General features: G+C 36.0%; 1 protein-coding gene across 6 annotated transcripts in view; it reads right to left on the bottom strand.

Moving 5' to 3' along the window:
• Positions 1-14008, bottom strand: part of LOC5567222 (single-stranded DNA-binding protein 3) — a 176423-nt gene extending 162415 nt beyond the window's left edge. For 3 of the 6 annotated variants that reach the window (XM_021855250.1, XM_021855251.1, XM_021855249.1), the window contains exon 1: positions 13852-14005. The gene's annotated coding sequence lies outside the window, so the exon portion shown is untranslated. Of the gene's footprint in view, positions 1-13851 lie in introns of all 6 variants that reach the window. The other 3 variants (XM_021855253.1, XM_021855252.1, XM_021855254.1) reach the window with 3 other exon arrangements.
• Between the last annotated feature and the right edge of the window lie 409 nt (positions 14009-14417).

Below are 14417 nucleotides of genomic sequence, written 5' to 3'. Positions count from 1 at the left end.
CATTTTTACAATTTGCTAATGAAATGATTTTTCCTTATAGCTTTCAAACTGATTCAATAGATTGTCGTCCACTGTGATGTTATTGAACGTTTTTCATTGATAAACTTAATGTAGAAAATTGCAAAGCTAGAATCAATTACACATACATAACAAATTTCAACGAAACATGCCATTCACTATTCTCAGTTTGCAGTATGAAACTTAAATTTTCAACTTCCTCTTAAATGGAACTATCAATTACAAATGCTCGATATTCAGGTTGACATAAACGAACGACGTAACTACTAGGTACTGCGATGATAAATGAGTTATGTACAAAAACTCTTTTTTTTCTATTCTTACTGTTATATGAACTATATGTTGAAGGATCACATTAATACCGATAACTAATTTAATACCAATAAGTAATTTTCATAAAAAACGCAATCTATAAAGTAAAGTTTAGCAAGATCGTAAAGAAGTAGGTTTGCTTTTGTAATATGCTTTTAGCTTCTTAGCAGTTTAGAGCTGGTTTAATTTAAGCATTTGAAGGATGCAACTGTTCTGTACTACAAATTCATGTAAAATATAACGATAAATAGTTTTTTAGAGATTATGTTGTGAGTTTGGCATTGGTACGTATTGAAATATGTGTGTTTCATGTCTATTCTATTTTACAAACATTTATTTTATTTTATTTTATGTTGTGAAATACACAAACCAAAACATTGTAATATAATAAATGTCGCAAAAATAAGACCTTTGATCAATTATTTTAATATAACAACAATTTTAAGCAAAACAAATCACAAGATTTTCATGAAACATGACGATTTGATAGTTTTGTGATGCTCCCAATAAGTTTCCACGACATGGGAAAAATTCAAACAATGTTTGTATAGCCAATGTTTTATACCTTGTGATTATTTATTCGGGCTTTTTTGAAATGTTTTCTTGTTTATCCTGTTATTGTTGATGTTGTTCCAAGAAAAAAATCATGCCTAGTGGTAGAGCATATATTGGTTAATAAAAGTGCTGAAGGCACAAAATTGCTCAGATTAATATTTACGCTGCTAATAAATACAAAACGTGAGTGTCCAAAGTAGCCCCTGGAATCAAAAGTAGCCCCGTCCGACGGTAATTTTTGTTCAAAATATGAAGTTGCATAAAACTTGACTTAAATCGTTAAATAATACATTTGCAACAGCCAATATCCCAAAACTAGACGTCCTATGATATTTTAGAAAACGGCAATGTATACAGCAACCCTAAATTAAGTAAATAGAATCCTTCCAAGAAATCCATGATTTCAAAACTTGAGTCAACCCTGTGACAAGCGTACGAAAAAATTGCACTTTTTGCTTGTGTCTGCCATGTACTCTGGTTTGTACATGCGCCACAAAATTTCACCCTCTCATACCTTCGAACAAACGATATGCTCACCCCCTTTGGTGGACCACATCCACTCACCCTCCTCTCTCGCACTGATGGAGTTGTATGGAGTGAGAGAGCGAGATAGCGTCACCACCCTACCGTAGGTACATTTATGATTATTGTTATGTATTTATTTTATAATTTTTGCTTTATATTTATCGAAGCGGAATAGTCAGCCGGGTGAGTTGTTTGGTCCCGTAAGCCGGGACAGAAAAGACAATATCGAAGAAAATAGCCGAGTAAATGCTGGAAAAGTAAAGAATTCGAGCACGCGTTTGGCCTTACACTTGCTTGCCTCGTCTGCCGTTAGAATTGGGGTCAACTTGAGTGAACCATGATGGAAGAGATGTCGAGGAGTTGGGAGTTCTACTGATTGTTGCGGGTTCTTGAATGTGTGTGGTGTGCTGAGAGGGTGGTCATAGGGTGGACTACCTGTAGCATTTTCCACAGAAAATAGGCATTAGGTGGGACTGGGGTTGAAGGGTGTTTATTCAAAATTTCAATTGCTATTTTAGCTAGACGTGGAATCATGTTTGGGTTGGTAACACTCCGTGGAATAAAGTTTTCCACCGATTATGATGCTCTTATTCTATGAAACTAACACCTAGGCTTGTTCCGGAACGCTTTAATGTTTCTTCACATGAGTCCAAATTGATTTTCTGTTAAATGTTTAATATAAGTGTCATTCCCTTGATTAACAACATATTACATTTCATTTGCCGTAGCAGTTCAGAATTGTTATATGTCAATTGATTTCACCTGTTTAGAACATATTTTTTATATATATTAATGACATTTGCCTTGAATGCCCTCAATGTGATTTTTGAAAGTAAACAAAAATTTTTGACATTCCTAAGGTAACTCAGGTGAGTCAGATGTGAAAATATTGTATAATATTGGTCCCAAAATGCTGCCTCGATGAACACCGGTTCTTAAAGGAAGTCTTTCAGTCCTGGAGCTCTGATAATTAACCTGAAGTGTACGATTTGACCGTTTAGCCGAATACCGTTTGGCCGAACGCCATTTGGCCGAACGCCATTTGGCCGAACGGGTCATTTGGCCGAACGCCGTTTGGCCGAATTACGGAAAAAAAAATAAAATTGCTATATGTCCTAATAACTAAATTAATTGTTGATTTGTATGATGTGACGGGACGATAATGATAAAATTGAACCGTCAATTCAGGACGAAGTTGTGGACTCCACACATCGTGCAAGACTCTAAGCTGATGGTCGATTCGTCTCTGGGTTATCAACGGTGTGCTAAGCTTTCAAGTGTCTTTAATGATTTCATCGTAATTTTATCCTTCTTTTAAACATAGGTTTTTTGCGAGTTCATTCATATCAGCAATAATTTAGCTTATATTTTCATTGGGAATTTTACTCTCTTTAAATCATAGGCAGCCCTTTGATAAAACGAATATTTGCATAACACGTGCTAAATTTTTCATAAGAATTTTTTATTTCTTTTGATCATAGGCTATTCTTTTTAAAGCGAAGTATTTTTCAGATTTTGGAATTTAGGCTCGTTCATAAAGATTCTTTTTCAAAAATATGATTTTAGCGCAACAATTATTATAGGTGAGATGTCTTTCTCCTTCAAGATTAAGATTGTAACGTGTGAACTGAACTCTGAACTGTTGTTTGCGTAAAGCAGTAAACCGAACGACACAGTGAAAAAAGAAACAAAGGCTAGTGATTTGATTGCTAGAACTATGAAATATTTTACTTAGTACGACTCGGAAGATCAAAGCAACCCCATTCCGGCAGTAGGACGATTAAGTTGTGAACCGTTTCAGATACTGTCAGAGGCCTACAAGACCACAAACGCGACGCGAAAACCTCTGCAGGCAGCTCTTACCTCTAGCAGAGAAGTAAATGATTGCTTACATTATGCACGTTCTACGTTCAGCATTGACTGTTTCTTGAACTAACACCAAAGAGCTTGTTATTTGTATATCAATAATTTCATTGAAATTCTTTACAAATTCATGCTTACTGTACACACTTAAACAGATTCTCTGAGTTCGGTATTTTTTTTACAGATTGTGATCTTGTAAAATACAGATGCTTCGATAAACAACAGCTTGTTTACCGAAGACTGTGAATAAAACTGCCGTCTGTCAGTTATTCTTTTAAGATTTGACGAATACGGTAAAAATTTTCACAGACAAATCAGTAAATGTATCAAAGCACTGATGTCGGTGAAATATGAAGCTGACTTTTCAGTAAACACAGCGCTGATTACCGAATTCAGTTACGTAGCAGCACAAACTGTCAAATTCGCCATAATCATTTTTTCAACTGATTGCAAATCCTGTAGAGAGGAAGTCATTTAAAAAAAAAAATAAGTGAGGAAAGTGTAATTTCAAATGGAACAAGAGCTAAAATATGTACGAGAGGAAGATGAGTGCTTTCGTAAGGAAGAAGTGCTCCCATCGCTAGTAGTGCAAGGAAATTTTCCGGATCTGTTTGTGGGAAGTGCGGTCTGCTGAGGTCCGATGGTTATTCCCGTTGGAGGTGACTTGAAAACTGGGTTTGGCTAGGCATTTGGCATATATGTACAATGATCGAATGTCGTCAATGTGTAGTTAAACCCCTCCAACAGATTTATTTTTGTTCATCGCAGGATTACTAGCACCAGTAGATTGACTACAACCGGAACGAAATTTGTGCCTGCGCGTTTCCAATGAGTGCGAAGTGAATTTATAAAACCGTATCTATGAGTTAAAAATAAAATTTTGGTCGTCTCAACAGAATATCATGTCTTTTTTATATCGACTATATATTTAAAAATATCACAAAAAATTCTGTGGCTTGAAATATTACAGTTTTTCGGTAATTCCAGGGATCAGTATTGATTTGGAAATTACAGATTTTCGGTAAATTAAATTACATTCCCGGCTCTATTGATTCGGTAAAATTTACCGATCAATCAGCAATTTTGACAGTTGGTCCTGCTGATCCAAATTACTGATCGATCGGTAATTTTGTTGATTACCGAACTCACTATCGACCGTTCAGCTGTTGAGATTTCGGTAAATGAATAACCGAAGTCGGTCGTTTTTTCCAAGTATGTAGTTCACTATTGTTTTCAATTTCGGCCAAACGGAATTCAGCCAAATGGCATTCGGCTGAATGACCCTTTCGACCAAATGGAGTTCAGCTAAACGGCATTCGGCCAAATGGCATTCGGCCAAATGACCCGGTACCCGATTTGACAGATAACTTCGAATTATTCTAACAATGTATGTTCGAAAATTGAAGTTTTTTTTTCAAATTTACAATCAAACCTTCATGCCAAACACTGTCGAATGCTTTCTCTATATCTAGAAGAGCAAGACCAGTAGAATGGTCTCCAGATTTGTTGGAATGAAACTAATTTGTTACGCCTAAAAGTTGATGAGTGGTCGAATGTCCATGTCGGAATCCGAACTGTTTATTGACAAAACTTGAATTTTCGTTCATGAAGACGATCAGTCTGTTCAAAATGACCTTTTCAAAAAGTTCACTGATGGAGGAAAGCAAGCCAATAGGACGGTAGCTAGAAGCTTCAGCAGAATTTTTCCCAGGTTTACACATTGATAAATCCTGAGTAACTTGATTTTCAATTGTGCGCGCTTTCAAACTGCAGAGCAAGTTTTCAAGTTTTTTCGCAATTAGTTAGTAACCATTTGTTTTTCTCTTTCAAGGCTGGAACTGGCTTCTGAGGTTTTTCAAAACTTTTAATAATTTCCAAAAGGGCTTAGACCAGGGTCGAATGGAGAAATTTTATTTTCAAAATTTTGTTTCTTAATCGAGTAAAACGTTTTTTAATTTCTTTGTGCACATCCTGTCATATATTTTTTTGAGCAGAATAGCGAGTGCGTTGAAATTGCCTTCATTTCACGTTTCTGAGACGGATCGAATGTTTAAGATCATCGTCTAGTGGTTCTCAACCTTTTTGAAGCTGCGACCCCCTTGGAAGTTCAATAAATAACCCGTGGACCCCTCAAAACTGATGTGCATAATATCATAGTTTCAGCAGCCTGCCGAAGATCTCAAAATGCATCAACAGATAACTAAAATGTATCAATTATGGTTATTAGTGCTTTTCTATCTGGTGGTCACACGTATAATTTAGAACACTTTCAAGGTTCAAATCATTTCTAATATTAAAATAATAAGATGCACTTTCAAACTAATCCAACCACACATAAAAATTGAAAACTATCAAATTTTCACGTAATACGAAATAAGGAATCACAATGACTTAAACTACTGAACTTACTATATTTTTAGAAGGCTCATTAAAAATTCTTGCCAAAGTCCTAGAACAAATCGTGCAGGGCAGGTAGTTGGGAAAATCGCAACGCAATTCTGGAAATTCCGTAAGCAAATTGTCGAAAATATTTCCATAGGATCATAGAAAATTTCCTAGGCAAAAACTTGAAAGATTTTGATGATTTCCATGGGTAACTTCAAAGATTCCACTGTTCCATTCCCACCGAAAATTATCGAGAGGACATCCATTGAAGTGTAAAGCAATGATTCATATACAGCTTCAATTGAGTATTGTAGGGCAATTTGGATATTTACTAAATTTTGTATTCTTGATGAAAAAATACCTTAAAAATCAAACATTTGGCCCAAAATTTGCTTCTAATAAGTTACAAAATGAATTTGAAAGATTTGTTCAGGAGTTTATTTTGTGATTTTCGTGAACTTCCTAAGGATTACGTTTCAGATACCTTCAAAAATTCAACTTAGAATTTTTCCAAGAAAACCATAGAAGTTACCTCAGAGATTCCAGCATGATTTTTTTCAGAGATCCTTCTCAGAAATTTTTCAAGAAAATCATAAGTACTCCAGGAATGTATCCAATGATTTTACCATTGTTTTCTTAAAACTTTCACCAAGATTCCCGTCTACAACAACATCTTTAAGATTTCAAATAGTATATTCTATAACATTGTTCTAGATTTTTTTAAATTATCGTTCAGATTTCAACAAGAATCGTGCAGGAATTATTCCAGAGATTGTTCGTTAGATTCCTTCAGGAATTTTTCTAGTAGTTCTTAGATAAATTTCCCAAAGGTAACCTTTAAAGCATTTTCCCAATAATTTCCCAGAGATATCTCCAGAAACGGATTTTTTTAGAAATTATTGGTGAAATTTTTCAAAACTTCTGATCTGATGAAACTTGATTATGTTTCAAAGTAATCCATGATGAACCCCAATAAAGTTCTCTGAAAGATCTCCTGGGTTCTTAAGGAAGTGTTGCAGAAATTCGTAGATAAATTGCTTAGATAATTGAAATTGCTAGAATATTTACGATAGTATTAGCTAGGGTGGAACCTCAGATGGATTTTCGAAGAAGCCATGAAAATTTTACTTGAAATGTACACGAGAAGTTGTTTGGAAGAACTACAGGAGTAATTTCGCATAATGTATTGGAGAAATATTTAGAGAAATTTCTGGAGGGAAGCTGCCTCAGATTCCTCTTCAAATTCATTCTTCCAGGTCATATTTAAAGAGAAATTCCTGGAAGAGTTATGGATATATTTCCTCGGATAATCCCTGGAGGAATTTTGGAGCAATTCCTAGGGTAAATGTGGATGAATACTTAAAAAATTCATATAAAAACTCCTGAAAGACAAACTGGAGAAGCTGGCGTATAAACTCTCGTAGATATTCCTGCAAAATCCCCAACTTAATTTCTCTAAGAACTATGGAATGATTTTTTTTTCCTAAAAAAACTCCTGTAGATCTCTTATAATTACAACTAGGGAAATCCTAATAGTGAAGAAAAGCGTTGTAGTACTCATGGATTTCCTGGAGCAAATTACGAAGAAATTCCTCCAAACATCCCTTGAAACACCACTGGAAGCTTTTTTGGGATATTTGGTGCTGGAATCAACAGATAAATTTCTGTATAAAATCTCAGAAGTATACCTGAAGAGATCTTTGTAGAAATCTTTAGAAGAATTCCTTAGATTTCCCCTTAAAGAATCTAAAAAGAAATGCCTGAATAATCTGTGTATAATTACGTACTCGTTCCTGAAGGTTTCTCTGGAACCTTTTGAAGCAGGATTTCCTTGCAAGCGGAATAATGAAAAAATGTCTTAAGAGACCGTTTTGCTTAACCCGTATAGGCCTGAGTGAAAGAAAAATTACTAAAACTCTCACCGCTCAGCGAATACCTAACGGATTTCAATTATTTTTGTCAGTATACTCGTACACATATCTAGTTTCTAAAAGTGGTCAAAGGATCTCGGGAATGTTCATGTGGTCGAAGCTATTGCTGTTGATCACTGGGTCAGGTCGGGTGACAAGGGTTCTGTGCTTCTTTGCCCCTGGAGGTAGGCAAATTTCAAGTCACAGATAATTCCCAGAATTGGTTATAATGTGGCCACCGTATCAAGGAGTTTTAAGAAAAACGCATTAGAGCAAACCTTCTTATAATCGAATAAATTGAATAATTATGTCAACTGCATTTAATTGATCCTACAAGTGACCCTTTCCAGGTACCCGGGATGCCTCAAACTTATGATAAAGTGCACAATTTGTATCTTAACATCTGTGTCAAGCTTATGAGCACGCATTTTAGTGAACTATTTTGTTCGAGAGATTTGAAACAGTTTAGTACCTAACAAATTTAGAGCCGGTTCTTCAGGGCATTAAGCCCGAGTGGCTGCATCTGGTATACTCTAAACGGTGTAAAATTATTCATTTAAAATGATATTTTTCAGATATTAATTATTTATGCAAATTAAACTGATTGTCAGTGAAAATAAATAACACAGCGTAACAAAAATAACATTTTTGCGTGTCTCAAGGATCAAATTATGTGCCTCGAGTAGATTTAAGGTCGCTGAATTTGATGCCGTTCTGAGAAATGTTCCAGCACGTCACAATTTTTAGCTACAGGTCGCCAAAGTTGTATGAAACACCTGTTTTATTAATGTTTACATGAAATTTAAAGTATAATTTATCAAACTTCTTTATGATTTTATCCACCAATCATGCAAAATAGGACTTAAACTTTCAATTGATGTATAATTTGATTGTAAATTTTACCATTAAATTCAGTTTAAATCGATTTTTTCAACATGCTTGCAGTCTCCATATAAAATTCTTCGTTTCTTTTATATGGCATAAGACAATACTTTTCAAAACCACAAAAAAATAACATTTTACCAGCGGAAGAATTATGAACTTTGTTGAAAAGTATTGTTTAACACATGAAGAGTGAATTTTGTGACAAATTAAGCAAATTAATTGCTATACAAGTTGGAATACTTGTATGCAAGTTGGCTGGAATCGTCAAATTTAGCATTTTCAACAGTCAATATCTCAAAAACTAGACGTGCTATGATATTTTTGAAAACGGCAATAGATTCAGCAACCCCTAATTGAGTAAATAGTGGTATTTTGGTGCTTGAGACAAAAACGTGTTCCACAGTGTAATGTTAACTTTGCATGTCCCAAAAAATCGCATTTTTCTACCCGACTTGACCCAGTAACCCACCGCAATAACTCCGGCTACAGGAGTTTTCCCGAGTTCCTCTGGCCACTTCTAGAAACTAGATATGTGGGCCAGTATACTGACAAAAAATATTTGAATCCGTTAAGTATTCACTGAGTGGTAAGGGTATGAGTATTTTTGCTTTCACTCAGGCCTATACGTGTTAAAATAAAGACGACCTTCCGGTAATAATAGAGACTTGCATTGAAACAGAGACTTCTTTTTCTTCTTCTTGGCATTACGTCCCTTTTAGAACAGAGTCTGCTTCTCAGCTTAGTGTTCTTATGAGTTCTTCCACAGTTATTAACTGAGAGCTTTCTTTGCCAAGGTTGCCATTTTCGCATTCGTATATCGTGTGGCAGGTACGATGATACTCTATGCCCAGGTAAATCAAGGAAATGTACATAACGAAAAGATCCTGGACCGACCGGGAATCGAACCCAGACACCTTCAGCATGACTTTGCTTTGTAGCCGTGGGCCACTCGGCTAAGGGATAAACAGAGACTAAGTATCTTAAAAGAGAGCAGCTACCAGCCCTATAACCATGACTGCTACAAACCATGTCCCGAATATCGTAACTGATTTAATTTTTCTATTATAATTGAAGGGCCCAAATGCGAAGGGGTATAAGTGACATTTTGGGCGGTTTCGTCCTAAGTATAGCAAAAAATACTACAGTTCCCAAGCATTCTTTGGTGTTTTTTCCGTCTGATGAAAGTAATAACATAATTCGTAGAAGATTGGTTTGTTTTGTTTTGGTACCCATACATTTCGTGTAAAATGAAAAATTGCTGAAAACTAGGTTTTTGTCACATACACCCTTTGTTTCCAATTCCCTCAATTACAATGAAAATCGACTTATTTATGAGTATGTTCTGTTTATTTCCTGAACGAAAAGATCCTAGACCGGTGGGATTCAAACCCACGACCATAAGCTTGGTCTTGCTGAACAGCTGCGCGTTTACCGCTACTGCTATTTGGGCCCCGAATTATCGAGAATGAATTTTTGAACCGGTGTTTATGCTACTCTAATCACTATGGACCCTTACAAATTGCCAATCATGGTCACCTTCAAACTGAATTTTTATCAGCTTGTTTACGTGTTAGTTTTCTAAAAATCAAATTCATAATATTAAATGGAACTCTTACCACGATTTGGGGGCCCCTATGAACTCGGGGCCCGGTGCGGACCGCACCCCCCTAGCTACGCTACTGCATATTGGCATTGTGGATTTTCTCGGTAAAACTTTGAATGTTTGCAGAATTATATATTTATGAACGGTACATATTGATGCAAAACATGAGCACTGTAGCTTTTAAGAAATATCCAAATACCTGACAAAGCAAATTAAAATTACTGGGTATAAATTATAAGATATTAATATGAGTTCATTGAAGATTATCTCGAGTTTCACAAAATGGTCTGAAAAGTTTCACTATATTCACTCAAGGTTTTCATCAGAAACTTAAAAAGACCTCACGGAACGTGGTGTCTATTGCTATTTTAATAAACTTTCTGATGGGTTTTTCCGGAACAACTTATCGGCCTTTAGATGAACCCAATAAAAAAATTTCCAAGAACTCTCTGAAAACCACATTTTTATCGAATTACTTCGTAGAAATTAACCAAATCTCGAAAACTTATTCAAACAGTCTCAAGTCAGAAAAGCAAACAAACTTACTTTATCGAACCTACGTATTTCACAGACGAAATTCTACACGTTCTGCTCTAAAAGAACTCGATTTTTCACTTTTATCGCGTTTAATTTCCGGATCTTCAAAACGACGTGCAGTAAAATGGTTAAGGGATAAAAAAAAATCAACTCGAATTTCAAGCAACTTCTAGTATGATCAAAAGAAGTCAAAAATTGAACAAAGGACAGCCCTACAATTCTCTCGTCGTGTATATCAAAATCCAAATACAAATATAAGGATCCTATGACAGATATCTGAGATAGTCATGAAAATATGTGATTTTTGACGGAAATGCAAAATGGGGTATTAAGGAATTTGAGTTTCGTAAATAAAGCCATATTTTGTCAACAACAAAACATAATCTTTTTGGTCAATCACTTTGATGCTTGGTGCCTTCCTTATCTGCTACAAAGCAAAGCCATGCTGAAGGTGTCTGGGTTCGAGTCCCGGTCGGTCCAGAATCTTTTCATATTGGAAATTTCCTTGACTTCCCTGGTCATAGATTATCATCGTACCTGCCACCGATATACGAATGCAAAAATGGCAACTTTGGCATAAAAAGCTCTCAGTTAATAACTTAAGAAGTGCTCATAAGAACACTACGCTGAGAAGCAGTCTCTGTGGGCATAAATGCCAAGAAGAAGAAGAAGAAGAAGAAACTTTGTATGAAATATCTTACATTTTCTCATCAATAATTAAAATCGGCCCCTAGGGGTTCGCAGACCACCGGTTGGGAAACTCTGCATTAAAGAAAAGTAATCTAATAACAATTTTATTAGTAAACTGTACACCAATTTTGACTGCTTTGGCCATTGTAGTGGTTTTGGACATTGCATCAATCATTTGATTCAATTGTTTAGTTAAAAAATCAAAATCATAGGTAGACATTTTACTAGAAGTAGGTGATTTTTTGATGGAATTATCCATCAATGAAGAGAGGGAATAGGAGTTGCTTGCAGTGGCAGGGGTTATTTAAATGATTGAAAAAAAAAATGAACGGTTATCCATAGGAAGACAATTTGAAAAGGAGTAGTTCAAACTTTCTGCTACAATATCGGCATACGAATTTTGTTGGGTTAATCCGTTCCAAATTAAAAGATTCGAACGGCTACCCGACGGTAGCAAATTAGCTTGTGAATGGGCATGGTTATAATTTACCTGATGGGTACGATTTTTAAGCAAGCGATTGTTAACTGAAGAATGAGCATTGTTGGAGATTCCGGAATTCCGGCTACGATGAACGTTACCGTTCATCTGCCTGGTACGAGCCTCAACAACTCATTTACGCAAAGGACAATCCCAAAAGTTAGACTTGTGATTGCTCCCGCAATTTACGCATATAAACTTGTTGGTATCTTCCTTCACAGGACAGACGTCTTTAGCGTGAGCAGAACCAAAGCAGAACCGCAAATCGTGCATTTAGCATCCATGCGGCAATGTTTTGTACCATGAACCCACTGTTGACACCGATGGCACTGAGTTGGGTTCTGAAATTTTCATCCAAGTTTCTGGAAATGTTCCCATGTCACTCGGACATCAAATATGAGTCCTGCTTTCTCTAAAGCTTTAATAATAATAATATTTAAATCACTTTTGTTAAAGTGAACTAAACAATATTTTTGAGAAAGCCCTCTCCGACGAATGCCAGATCGGGTTCTTTTTTTATTAATGATAACTTGGACTGGGTAAAATCCAAGTAAATCATTAATTACATTATAGCTTTTTTTTTGGATCGAACGACTCTAAACGAACTTTCAGTTTATTGCTTCTTCTCGTTAAGATTTTTTGTTTTCTATCTTTATTAACAAGATTTTTAGCCCTGGGCTAGTTCATCTCGGGACCAACAGCTTTACTTCCCTTCCGAAGGAAATCGTCACTGAAATTTTTAGTGACTATCTCGGGAATGGGATTCGATCCCAGGTCCTCGGCGTGAGAGGCGTGTGTTCTAACCACTACACCAGGTCCGTCCCCTTCTCGTTAAGATGTTTAAGAAGTTCGCGATCTCTAGTAGTTTCCGGCAAAATGCAACAGTCTCCTTTCTTTGCGAATTGGGAGGAAGCCTTGATTTCCCTAATGGAGATCAAGATCTCCTTGCTGAATCCCCCAAATTCGGAACAACTGACCAAAGATGGCGGCACTCTTTGCTTCCACCCTTGAAACAAAGCAACAATATTCATTGACTATTCTTATGTGACCTTCAAATAGATTTTTTTTCTTAAGACGCTGTGCAAAAAGGATTAACACTGTTAGCTTTCGCTAACGGGTTCAACGAAAAATCAAAAGAAATTCAATGACTACAGCGCCACCCCGCCACGGGTATGACTTACGATCGTTACAGTTTGATTTTTTTTTTTTGTATGAAAATTGGTGACCATCTTCTTCTTCTTCTTCCTGGTGTTTTTTCAGCTTAGTATTCTTATGAGCACTTCGCACTAACTAAGAGCTTTCTTTGTCGATTGACCATTTTTACGATGCAATTGCGTTCGGCTATCATGAAGACAATCTATGGTCTGGGTAGCCAAGATATCCAATTTGAAAAGATTTTAGACCTCTTGGATTACTTTTTTGACCAAGTAGTTATGGTCGCAACTGTGGTTGCTCCTGGGTTTCATAAGTTCCAATCAGAGTTCAAAAACGAATTGAACTTGAATTCAATTTGATCCAATATGCAGAGTCCTTATCACTCATTTTTTTTTTTTTCCATCATCATACGTTACAATGTCCGTCACCCGCCATGTTGGGTCAACATTAGAAACCACCTAAAATATAAAATTTGTAGTTAATAGTATGAATAGACGCCTCGGGAATATCTGTATGGTATTTACCTTCAAATTTGAACGAGTTTTATCTATCAACCATCACTTAATTCTAAAACCAAATACACATGACACTTGTTTTCCTTACAATATTGGTGATGTCTGAATGTTATGACTTGATTTGGTGGTAAAAATTATCTCGTCATTCAAAAATTTTTGAAACGCGTTGCCACTACAGCCTAATGAAAAAACTAAAATACAAGCGGCAAATAAATAGCTACTTATTTCATTCTAGGCATCTTTGTTGATTGTCAATAATTCGAAAGCATTCTTATAAGAAAAAGTCCACATCTGAGAGTCTACATCTTCGATGCATTTAGAATGCAGTGATTTGATTAGTTAATGAAAAAAAAATATGTATCTCAAAATTTAACCGGTTCTTAACCGTGAATAATATCTCAAACGCTGCAAATTTATTACCTTAAGTTAAGCATCCACCCGTCACCATCTATTTCAAGCACCGAGCATCAAATATAGTCACTTTTAATACACAAATTTTGTATTTTCTTCACCAGACGAGTTGCACTAGACCGGACAGATTGGAGTGAAAAAATGGATTTTGTTGCAAGATGCAAGGATGGGCTATACGGCGTGCACACAGTGCGTGGTTACAAACAAAAACAGATCAACGTATATTGGTATTGGTGCATCTAAGTTTACTGGGTGTCAACCTACTATCTCTGTTTAAGCCAATTTTCCAACAGGGTTGCGTAGAAGCAAGCGTCACTCGACGGTAACTGGAATAACTGAACGAAGCATATATGAGGGGGATTTTTCAAGTGACCGTTGAAAGGCAAAGCGTGTTTCAAACTATGCTACAATGCATATGTGTGAACCTGATCAGCGCAAGCTCTCGTTTAAGAGATATGTTCCTACTGTGAACAATGGTTTTGGACGGCTTTAAGATATTGAAAGAATTAATACTATTCTTGAATTCATATATATGTCGAAGAATCATTCTGGTATTAAAAAAAACGTTTTGAAAG

Source organism: Aedes aegypti, chromosome 3, assembly GCF_002204515.2.
Source record: "Aedes aegypti strain LVP_AGWG chromosome 3, AaegL5.0 Primary Assembly, whole genome shotgun sequence".
Taxonomy (NCBI): Eukaryota; Metazoa; Arthropoda; class Insecta; order Diptera; family Culicidae; genus Aedes; species Aedes aegypti.
This window is presented reverse-complemented; position numbering and strand designations above follow the sequence as displayed.